Genomic DNA, 12,015 nt, shown 5'->3' with positions numbered 1-12,015 from the left:
CCCATAAAAATGTAGTGCATCTCTTAATATAATTACATTTTTATGTGATTATCTCCCCAAAGCATACATCTACCCACATAATTATATTTTTTTTATTGAAAAGAGTTTTCAACAAAAATTACATCATAATACATTAGTCGACCCATTTCAAACTAGCTAGTGTGGTTATCCGAGGACAAGTTGAAGAACCAGATCATGGTTGCACATTAAATAAAAAGAAGATATCATCTAATTACTTCTAATCAAATATGGTAATAAATATAACAAAATTAACTTATAAATTAATTAATTAATTATTTTTTCCCTATCTCATGGTCCAGTGCAATATCCGGGTGAAACATAGTTTTTCCCTAGTCAATTATAAGAGTGGGATGATTTGCTCTCTATTTAATGTGCAGCCACTGCTGGGTCTTCTTCAACTTGTCATGACGATGAACCAAACTTGTTAATTTCAAACCCCTAGATAAATTTATTATGATGTGATTTTTGTGAAACGCTCTTCTCAATAAACTTAATATGAATCACAGATGGCTAAATCCACCAATTACATTTTTAAAAAATCCATGAATAAAGCTGCGAATCCTTGATCCCTTACCGCAAACCCGACATCGAATGCTGCACGCTATAGAGTTGAGGCCTGATTGAGATTGAGGGACGCCAGACGCTTTCTAGTATGGGTGAGCTGATTCAGTAGTCCCACCCGTGTGGTTGAAAATGGAATGCATAAAAACCCTATTGCGGAATTAACATTGAAGTAATCCACAAGGGGTCATGGGGACGGATGCATAATAGATATAGCCATGCTCCAGTAAATTGGCACACCAGGACTGTTTCTGTATAAAGCAGTCTCCGTCTTCGGCGTGCCATAAGGAACCCGTGAATATGGAATGTTTTCCAAACCGTTTTTCAGCTTTTCAGTATGCGGCCACATTTGTTAAATGCTTAGTGCCCATGCAATTGCAACAGGATCTTGTGAACAATGACGGGGAGGTCCAAAAAGGGAGAAATAGTGAAGGGAGGCCATCTACAGAGGTACAAAACCCTAGCATGAACTCTAGGAGGAAACCCTATTAGAGCACTCCTTAAAATATGCAACATTTTGTGAACATGTTACCAAACAAAGATAATTGAATCTGAAAATAATGAATTGCAGCCAATTGGACTGCTTGACTTTGAGAATACTCTCCCATCATAAACGTTTACGGGAAATGCACACCGCTTCGATCGCTCTTGTAAATCATCAAGCCAAACGGAATACTGAACTGGGTTTTTCAGCATCTCGTACGACGAAACAACAATGGCAGGAGGCTCTGGATATGCTGGAGCAAGGATCGATTCCTGCAGACTCCGATCTCTATGCGCGCCTCCTACTGGAATGCGCAAAAGCAAGAGCCCTCGAAGAGGGAAAGCGGGTTCACAACCACATTGCCAGAACAGGATTTCCTGCAGATATTCTTATGGAAAATATACTGGTTAACATGTATGCGAAATGCGGAAGCTTAGAGAATTCACGTCAAGTGTTTGAAAAAATGCCTAAACGAGATGTGGCGTCTTGGACGGCCATGATCACGGGATATGCACAGAATGGGCAGAGTAAGGAAGCATTGAATCTCTTCTGCCAAATGCATCGCGCGGGTATCAAGCCGAACCGTTTCACGTTCCCGTCCGTTTTGAGGGCGTGTGGGAATTTAATGGTGTTGGAACAGGGAAAACAAGTCCATGCTCACGTTATTACAACGGGGGCCATTATAGATGTAGTATCAAACAATGTACTTATCGATATGTACTCGAAATGCAAGCAAATAGGTGATGCATATAAAGTGTTTGTTAAGATATCTGAACGAGATGTCATCTCGTGGAATGCCATGCTGGCAGGATATTCACAGAACGGGCTTGCTGAGGCTGCCATGGAGCTTTTCAGGCAAATGCGAGTGGAATGTGTGGAATTGAATCAATTTGCATTCTCCAGCGCTATAAAGGCATGCGCTACTATGGCAGGTTTGGAAGAGGGTAGGCAGGTTCATTGCCATATTGTTAAAACCGAGTTTGATTCTGACGTCTTTGTAGGAAGCTCCCTTGTCGATATGTATGCAAAATGTGCAAAGCTAGAGTATGCACGTCAAGTGTTTGATAGGATACCTGAACCAAATGTGGTGACTTGGACCACCATGATTTCTGGGTATGTGCAGAGTAATGGTTTCGAGGAGGCTCTGAAGCTTTATTGCCAGCTACCCTTTCATGGCATCAAACCTGATGAGTTTGTGTTCTCCAGCATTCTCAGTGCATGTGCCAGTCTTTCAGCCTTGGAACAGGGAATGCAGATCCATGCCCACATTGTGAAAACTGGATTTGAATCACAGAAATGTGCAGGGAATTCTCTTATTGAAATGTATTCGAAGAGTGGGTGCCTGAAGGATGCCCAGCGAATACATGATTTGATGCCAGCAAAGGATGTGGTCTCATGGACTGCCATGGTTGCAGGATATGCACAGTATGGGGATGGCAGTGGAGCCCTTCAAGTTTTTGAACAAATGCAACAGGCGGGAGTAAAGCCAAATAACATTACCTTTGTTTGTGTATTGTCTGCTTGTAGCCATGTTGGCTTAGTGGATGAAGGTCGTCATTACTTCGATGCTATGTTTTGTGATCATGGCATAATGCCCACGTCTGAGCACTATGCCTGCATGGTGGACCTTCTTGGTCGTGCTGGGAGAATCAAGGAAGCTGAAGAATTGATTAACAAGATGCCCGTTGAGCCTAGTGCTTCTGTCTGGGGGGCATTGCTTGGTGCCTGCAGAGTCCATGGTGACATGGAACTAGGAAAAAGAGCAGCTGAAAACCTTCTTAAGTTGGAACCACAATGTGTTGGAACTCATGTTCTTCTCTCGAACATTTATGCTGCAGCTGGTAGGTGGGATGATGTGGCAAGGGTGCGGAAATTGATGAAAGACAGGGGAGTGAAAAAGGAGACTGGAGTCAGCTGGATTGAGGTAAGGAACACAGTCCATGCATTTGCTGTTGGTGACTCATTGCACCCAGAGTCAGAAAGGATCTATGCAATGTTGGAAACATTAACTCAACAAATGAAGGATGCAGGATATTCACGTGATACTAACTGTGTGCTACAAGATGTTGAGGAGGAGTAGAAGGAGCGCATCCTCCAACACCACAGTGAAAAGTTGGCCCTTGCTTTTGGGCTTATTACCTCACCTCCTGGAGCAACCATCCGAATAAAAAAGAACCTCCGTGTTTGTGATGACTGCCACAGTAGCATCAAGTTCATTTCCAAGATTGTTGGGAGGGAGATAATTGTGAGGGATACTCATCGCTTCCATGTTTTTAGTGGCGGGCTTTGTTCCTGCAAGAATTATTGGTGATGAAGCTAGTAAAATTTGCTGCTTTTTCACTGATAGAGAAAGCTGTAAGACTAGAGTTTGTGCCCCGCTGCACTGTAGTATATGAATGCACGTATTTATTTGGCAGAAAACAAAGAAAAAAACTAATGGGCCAGTTGAGCCTCCGGATATCGAAGATATTGTTCATGTGTGGTGCATGTATAAATACCTACTCCTAACTATTAACTGAATTCTATTTGTCTCAGTAGTATATTCATTTAAAATTTGCTCAGGATACCTGGAGGCTCCAGATTAACATCTCTTGGCAAGACTTTTAACATAATATTCGTTGAGGTCAGCTCCCAGAAATTTTATACATTGCTTCCTTTTGTAGACCGAAAATGCCTAAATTGTAGACCTTTCCGTGGACTTCAAGTTTGAATTTATTGTAGTTCCATGGATGAGTAGAGCATAAGAACTGCTCCTTAAGCTTGATTGGAGTCATTGTTTATAATAAGGGAATTCATTCAATCAAGTAGCATTGTCTTTGAAGTCTTTGCCTTCAAAACTGCGCAAATTCTCTTGCTAATCTCTCTCTAGGGTGAGAAGCTAAATTTCTGCTTAGGATTGATCAATCGTGGTTAACAGTATGCTACTGCATGGCTAAGACAACTTAATAAACTAGTTCAGCGGTTTTAGTTTTTGTCTCCGTCTAGGCTGGTGTGATGATAGTTCTGCAAGTGCTTTATTGGATCATCTAAGAACAAACTGAGATGTGAAACGGAAAGGCGGGAAAAGCCCAAGGTGACATGGGAAGAGAAACATGTTGGGTTAGTGGGATAGAAAAGGTAGAGACTGAACAACATTTCTTGCTGTGTTGCAAAGTGTGTGATCACATCAGAGAGAGATCAAATCTACAAATCAGCAACTGGGAGACAGCATTTTTGGGGATCAACTGGGGGATAGTAGATACAGCAAAGCTGGCTCCAAGAATGATTCACGCAAGAGACGGGTTTCCAAGATCAGCTGCAGAGCTTTAGTTAGCTCTTCATCGAGCAAAGAATGTTGAGTCCAGATGAGTAGTCCAGAATGCCTTTGTACAATGATCTAGGTCTTGCCTTTATTTTCTCTTGTTTTGTTGTAATCTTTTGCCTTTAATTACATGAAATTCTAGCACCAAATGTAAACACAGCTTTATCCTTTATTAAAGCCATGTGGACGGTTTATTAAATTTCTTTCCTCAAATTATTTCCCCTGAGACTCAAACTTGGCTTGATGTACTACCAGCGTAGATCCATCTTAACTTTGGATCTACCGAGCACCGAGAGGGATCAAATCTCTTGAGGTGCAAGCCTCTTTTAGAGTGAAAAGAGATTTGATCCCTCTCAACACTCGGTAGATCTGTTAAGATGGATCTAGGCTGGTTAACAGAATAGGACAGGACATTACAACATGAATTTTATGTTTTTAAATAGGCAACATTAGAGAGGAATACCATGGGAAAAACATGGGCTAGGAATGCCATAGGAAAAACCATTGGTTGTCACAACTTAGAGCTAAAAAACTACGAATGGTAAATTGACTAATTTACTTCAATGTTATTTTAATTTTTAATTTCATTTAATTTTTATTTTTATGTAATTTGACCGAGTCAAAGTTTTTAACAAGACAAGTCAGGACATTATAACTTCTCTTCCATGCTAGGCTGGAGAGCGCCACTCTGCACAAAATTTCTGGTGCTTGAAAGAATGTAAGGGGGCCTGCCTGACCTGAGTAGGGCTTGGTTGTTTTGGGAGTACAGTGAACGAACAACAATTTCTACATGCCTTGTCTTCCTGACTAAAATCAAGCAACCACTTGACTCGTGTTCAGAAGCAGATTCTAACCACCGGTACAAGGATTTTTCTCTAACTAAGCTACCTGAACTATTTCCTAAAGTTCCCTATTTCTTGTTTGAATAGTCACCCTTTCATTTATTTAATAGAGTGGCGTGTTCTGGAAGATCACTATCAATTTGGTTGTGGTCAATCTGATTCATAAAAGTTGCTGAAGGAAGCTTGGTTGAAAATTTAGTTCAATATGTTTCAAAAATCTAATGGTTGTGCATATTTTTTTATTTATGAAGGATTGCACTTTATCTTCTTCATAACAAGTTTACTGGATGATAACGTGTCATGAGCACAGTGTTGTAGTTCAAGGTTTAAGGGTGAAAACTTCATAAGATCCCCTTCAGGTGTAACCTAACTTATCCATAGAAGTCTTTCTAGAAGCCCCCTCCGATGAAAAAGTCACGCTACATGAAATTGTGATGGAACCCTAGTCATGCAACTTATCACATACAAGAAAGAAAGTGTGGCTGGCGACTTTCTTCTCAATTGCTGGATTACTCAGTGTTATAAGCATTAAATAAAGTAACTCGTAATGTTACACCATAAGTGAATCTTAAATATACCTTTATGGTTGTGAAAATACCCACCACATTTAAATGTTCTATTGTAATTTGATTGATTATAATTTGTGGCAATATTAGCTGGCCCCTTGTTGCAGTTAGTTGGAGTTTTAGAAGCCTATGTGGTTCTATCCATCAACATAGAAAAAATTATGTCAGAAAATGATTAAACATATGTGAAGCCTAGAATTATCATGTGTATAAGATATGGCCTTAAGCAAGTGCAAGTTGGTTAGTGTCAGAATGGTATGGCATTGAACTTTCTTCATAACTACCTTAAATTATTCATAGTAAACATTATAAATAAACATAATCCAGTATATAAATATAAGAACACAAAAAAGAAATAAACATAATCGCATATAAACATAAGAACACAAAATAGATAATAGTGGGGAAACCCAAGAAGGGAGAAACTTCATTTATAAAGAATAGTTCAGTACTTGAGTGGTTGCAAATGAGGATAACGTCTGAAATATATTTTTTATGGTTCTATTTAGTTCTTTCTAAAGCCTCAAATGTGGGACCACAAAGCCTATATAACTAACCACAATGTGGTCCAAAATCTCGATAGGTTAGGTTTAAATACTCCAACATCTCCCTATAAACACAATTAACAAAGGCTTGAACATTCTGTCATAATTTTCTTTTGGGAAAGGTTAGAAAAGTGACAAATGTTGACCAGCAAATTTGGTTCATAACAAGGTACGACCACCCTTTCTATGCACAGCCCATACGTAGAACTCTAATGCCCATAACACCTTCATAGAATCCTTATTGGAAAATAGTGAAATCAACATAAATGGTAAGAATAGGAACACAAGATCTCTCAATGTTGTCAAAGAAACGATGTCCTTGCTATTAAAGAACAATCTCCAAAACATATATGGCAAAGAGGTTGATGACCCCATTGTCATGATGGTCAATAAGGCTCACAAATGCCCCATACCACATGCAAGAAGACAAATTAAGAACCTAAAAATTGTCTTTCTCATCTAACACCTCATGCAATAAGATGATTTTCTCATCAAACATCCCAACAATTATTATTATTAACATTGTGTAAAGGAGACTATTGTTGGAACCAACCAATCAAAATGTGCAATGAGGACTATATAATTTTACCGTCAAGAATACATCAATATGAAGTCATGAAATAAGTGCTTAGATGTCATCGTGACCAATCATTAATTTAAGCACAATAACTCCTCTTATTAAGTACCAATTCAAGATTTTGACTTCTACTCCTCTTCTCTAAAGATCTACAAGAAGAAATGCTAGCATACCAAGAAGAATTTTAACATATGGAGGCATTCCTTATATTACAATGATTAGAGCGTTGATACAAATTAGATGCTGATGGTATAGGTTTTGATGCGCACTAAACAAAAGGTGTAGGATGTGGCTCATGTTGAATTGGGTGTAGGATTTCATTCCCACAAATGGATGGTAGAATAATCGTCTAAAATGTTAAGACTCAAGCTCTAGCATATACCCAATGGACAAATTAGCAGATGGTGTAGGATTTAGCCCTACAAATCAATAGATGATGTAGGATTCTCTAGCATGTAGTGATGAAGTCTCGACATATCTAAGGCTTACCTGCTTTGGTCTGATCTCAAGCTCAATGATAGCAACAACACTATGTTAACATTTATCGAGTTTGTCATTTGTAGATTTCATATAATGCAATATTTTGGAACCAAATCCTTTAATATGTTTCCTCAAATCTACGAAAAAGGTGTTCATTGGTCAACAATTCATAGGTAAACGACATCAAGTGAAAATTGAACTACCTTTTTCAAAGTGTCAAGTATTTCTTGCTCCTCTGAAATTGCTTTGAGTTTTCATTTGACATGCATTAATGTTTGTTCCATCTCATTAATATACATAGTCTAATCATCAACTTACTCAACATACTTCAGAATTTTTGTAAGAACCTAGAATTTCTCTTAAAAGTACAATATATGTCTCAAATATAATTCTTAAATATAGTATTCTTACTTTCCATCCATTGTTTTTTGTGCAAATTCTAGATGAACTTCTCATTTTCATTCAACTAATCATGATCTTGAGCAATAGAGTTTTGTCACTAATATTCATATCTTGCAAAGAAGCAACATGTTCCCAAAATGTTTTGTTCATTGACTAATATCATGCAATGAATCAATTCATTATAGCCAACTTTGGTATTAGAGTCTTACAATGCAAAAACTTGTTCATTTAGCTTCACAGTAGTGTTCTACAAAGATGCAATCTCATGGATAGTCTCATTGCTATCCATACCATTAATATCCCATGAGGCGATAGCAACATTTTGAAGTAGTCATTAGTAACTTCTAAAGAAACGATCTTCTGATGGTGTCTTTAAAAGAACAATTCTTCATCTCATTGAGATCAACCATAATGGAAGAAAATGAGGTATTGTGCAATAGTAAAAATAATAGGCAAAATGTAGAATGTGTAAGCAAGTTCACTCAATTATTCATTTCCTCAATTTGACTATAAGAATAAAATTAATGCCCCTTGATTATTCAACAATATTTAGAATATTTACTCCAAGGTTTGAAAGATCTCTTTAATTTGTTTTTTAAAAGTACTTTTTTTCGCCAAATTAATCTCTGCAAAAGTTTCAAATGTCCTTTGCTTTTTAATATTCTCTCAAACCATTTTCAAAGTTTTTGTTAGAAATTGTAGCAAGAAAGGGTCAATTTGACTTTTGCCTTAGTTTGTTGAAAAAATGTAGTAAGAAAGACTCAATTTGACTTTATCCTTAGTCGAATTGAGTAAAATCATATTTCCATGTCAGTAGGACAACTTGGAGGCAGTTAACTAGTGTGACATGGATCTTGTCGCTCAGTTAGCCCAATAAATTATAGTTAGAGGCCTTGGAGTTCAGTCATGCATGTGTGATTGCTAAATTTTAGCAATCCAATTCAATTATTTTCAGTTGTATTCAATTAACTGACTTCTAACTATTGAGACAGTCAATTGAAGATTAGTTTTGCAATGGGACAACAGTCTAACTCAGAGATTTGTCACTTAACTAATCAATCAACCCAAAATAACTAATGCATGCAAGGAATTTGAATTGCTCAACTGAAGTGGAGAAGACAAGGCAGTGTAACATGAAATGTATACTAGTTTGAGTGTACAGTTGTTGCATGAGGTCAGAAGATCAATCCTTGGGAATTGCACAATCAATTAGGAGGAAATTCCTATCTTTTAGGGGCTAATTTCCCTAGGATTTGTGCAAGGAAATAAGAGGCTAGATGAAAAAATAATTGGTTAAGTGTTGGCCAAAATTTCTCATTCAACGGAGAGAACAATTATTCTTTTGCAGGTTGAGCTCAAAGTTGAAGATAGCAATTGTAATGGTTTCCCTATTCAACTAATTAATGCAAAGAGGCTTGAGGGGGTTTTCCCAGTTGGGTTCCCCTAAAAATCACTGTGTATTTGTGGTTTTGGTTATTGCATGTTGTTCTAAATTTTGATTTTCATTCCGCAGATTAGTAGAGCAGAATTGTGTCTCATGTTTTTTAGTTCAAAACCTTGAACAATTGCAATTTCTATCAAATTTCTACATGGTATCAAAGCCCTAAAATCACATTAGAACCAATATTTTGAACTTGTCTCTCAGGAATTTCAAATTTGTGGCTTAAGTGTAGCAACTTTTCTTCAAATTCGGGAGAATGTCTTTCAACGGACTAAGATTGATGTATACCCTGTAGGGTAGTTTGAATTTCATAGCCTGGAAGGATCGAATGGAAGCAGTGCTCGATGATAATGGTGTTCGAATATCTTAAAACTGATAGTGCAAAACCCCGTCAGTGGAATGCACAACAATTGGCCCAATGGAAGAAGGATGTTGCAAAGGCCGGGAGAATTCTTATGGAACGTGTGAGGGACCTGTGGTCTCAAATCTCCATGGAAAAGAGACACCATTTGCTATCTAGAAGACACTGATCGAGTTGTTCGAAAGTAACAGTAACCATAGAAAATTGGCCCTGAAAGACAAACTTCGAAACATAAGGATGCAGAAGAATGATACCATTCTGCAATATCTCTCCATATTTAACAAGTTCGAGATGAGCTTGGAGGGGTTGGGGTGAATGTTGCAGAAGATGACCCAGTGAGCCTAGCTCTTCTAGGTCTTCCAAAATCCTAGCATAGCTACCAAGTGTTAAGTTTAGGTATGTTCTATGCTAGAGCAATTTATTTAAATTTTCACAGTTAGCAATCACATCAGCATTACGATAAACTGCAGATAGAACATAAATATAATATGCAGAAGACAAGCCAAGACAAGAGGACACAAGATGTGGCGCAAGCCAGGGACAAACCCCACAATGTGTGGGGAAACCCTTTGATCAAATCTTCTTTTATCTTCAAAGTTCAGCAGAGAAAGAGAGAGAGAGTACATTTACAACAGAAGTCAACACTTTGACTTGTCTAGATCTGAGCATAGATCATCTCCTATAACGATGAGATCAGTTGAAGACATTCTGCTTCCACTGATCCTCCAAGGTGACTCCTTCACCTATCATCATCCTGCATCAGGTTCTCAAGCTGCACCACTGCATACTGCACCATGCTGAACTTTATGTCCATGACCTCATTCATCATTATGCTTCATGATTCATGCTGCCCATGCATCATTATATCATAGATGCATCCTTAAGATAATACGTCCTTCTGCCTGCATAGATATTTATTGTTATAACCTGCATATATATACCTTTCCATGTCTATATGTTGTGCTGAAAATTTGCCTGCGTATATGAGCATAGGTCAGAATATATGAGTCTTCATATACAGCATATCACTGTCCATATACATACACAGCATATAACTTGTATCACCCCAACGTATATATTGTGTGTGACCACACTGCCAAATCTAGGGCCTGCGTCTATATATCTGTGTATATTGAGTGTGACCACGCTGCCAGATCTAGGGCCTGCGTTTATATATCTATTGCTGTCCTGCGTATATATATATATATATATATTGCTGTCCTGCGTTCATATGTATAGTCTTCATTACTGAGTGCCTGACTGCACTCATATGTACAGCGTTCATTACCTTGACTGCGTTCTTCAATACATGACTGCGTTCACATGTATACTGTCTTCATTACTTGTGAGCCTATATCAGCGTACATTAAGTATATCAACATACCATAAATATATCAGTGTATCAGCGTGTAGATGAATACAACTCAACGGATTCATGACAACGTTGGATATTTCCATGAACAACGTGTAAGTAAATTTTTCCATGAACAGCATGTAAATAAATATCTCCATGAACAGCGTGTAAGTATCTCCATGAACAGCGTGTTGATTTTTCCATGAACAGCATGTAAATAAATATCTCCATGAACAGCGTGTAAGTATCTCCATGAACAGCGTGTTAATATCTCCATGAACAGCATGTAAATATCTTCTTTGGACAGCGTATTAATATCTCCATGAAAAACGTGTAAATATCTTCTTTGGACAGCGTATTAGGGCTTGCATATAAGGGTTTCTAGCACAGCATGTTAGAGTTTCGGATAGGGCCTTTCTTTTGACTGCATATGAGGCCTCCTTCACTGCGGCCAGATCTCTGCGGCTAGGGCAATGTACAGCAGCTAAGGCATTACTTTGATGACCAGCGTATCACTCATGGTGTCTCTCTCCTTCACAAAAACCCAGACATGGAGAGGAGGAGACTACTCAAGAATGTGTGGTATTATATGACTGCGAGGTATGCCTTCTTGACTGCAGCTAGGGTAAGGCTAGATCAGCCTTTAGAGAAACGTATTCTCCTTTAGATCTCTCTGTCCACAAAACCCAAACACGTGGAGAGAGATCACAAGAGATGTGTGCAAATGATATCAAATCCTCATCTATTTATACTAAAACGAGGATGATGAATAGACACGTCGGTTGGGCTTCTAGAGCCTACATAAGAGCTGGTCGGCTTGATAATAATTACATAAACAAAATAAATTCATATCTCCATAAATACTTATCGGAATCGGATGATCTTTGGATCAATCCTACACCTCTCGACGAGAGGGATCCAATAAAATTATCAGCTGCCATAAATAAGCTGACCCACATGGAGTTTGGCCCTAGTTTCCAATTTAACACCAAGGCTCTGTGAATGGAAGGTAAAAATTACAGAATTGGGAAAGGTTGTGGTCTGATTTGGTTCAAGAAGAGTTTAGGAGAAATACCAAAG

At 38.2% G+C, this 12,015-nt stretch overlaps 1 pseudogene across 1 annotated transcript; it reads left to right on the top strand.

Annotated features, from left to right (window-relative positions):
- The first annotated feature begins 467 nt into the window (after positions 1-467).
- On the top strand, positions 468-3,542 carry LOC149177360 (putative pentatricopeptide repeat-containing protein At5g52630; annotated as a pseudogene). Its single transcript, XR_016258102.1, has 2 exons — positions 468-1,032; positions 1,154-3,542. The product of XR_016258102.1 is annotated as a putative pentatricopeptide repeat-containing protein At5g52630 (transcript).
- The last annotated feature ends 8,473 nt before the right edge of the window (positions 3,543-12,015 follow it).

The sequence above is a fragment of the Pinus tabuliformis genome, chromosome 4_1 (genome assembly GCF_031772625.1).
Source record: "Pinus tabuliformis cultivar Carrire ecotype Pingquan chromosome 4_1, CPIR1, whole genome shotgun sequence".
Lineage (NCBI taxonomy): Eukaryota > Viridiplantae > Streptophyta > Pinopsida > Pinales > Pinaceae > Pinus > Pinus tabuliformis.
The sequence above is the reverse complement of the archived record's forward strand: the minus strand, read 5'-3'. Positions and strand labels throughout refer to the sequence as shown.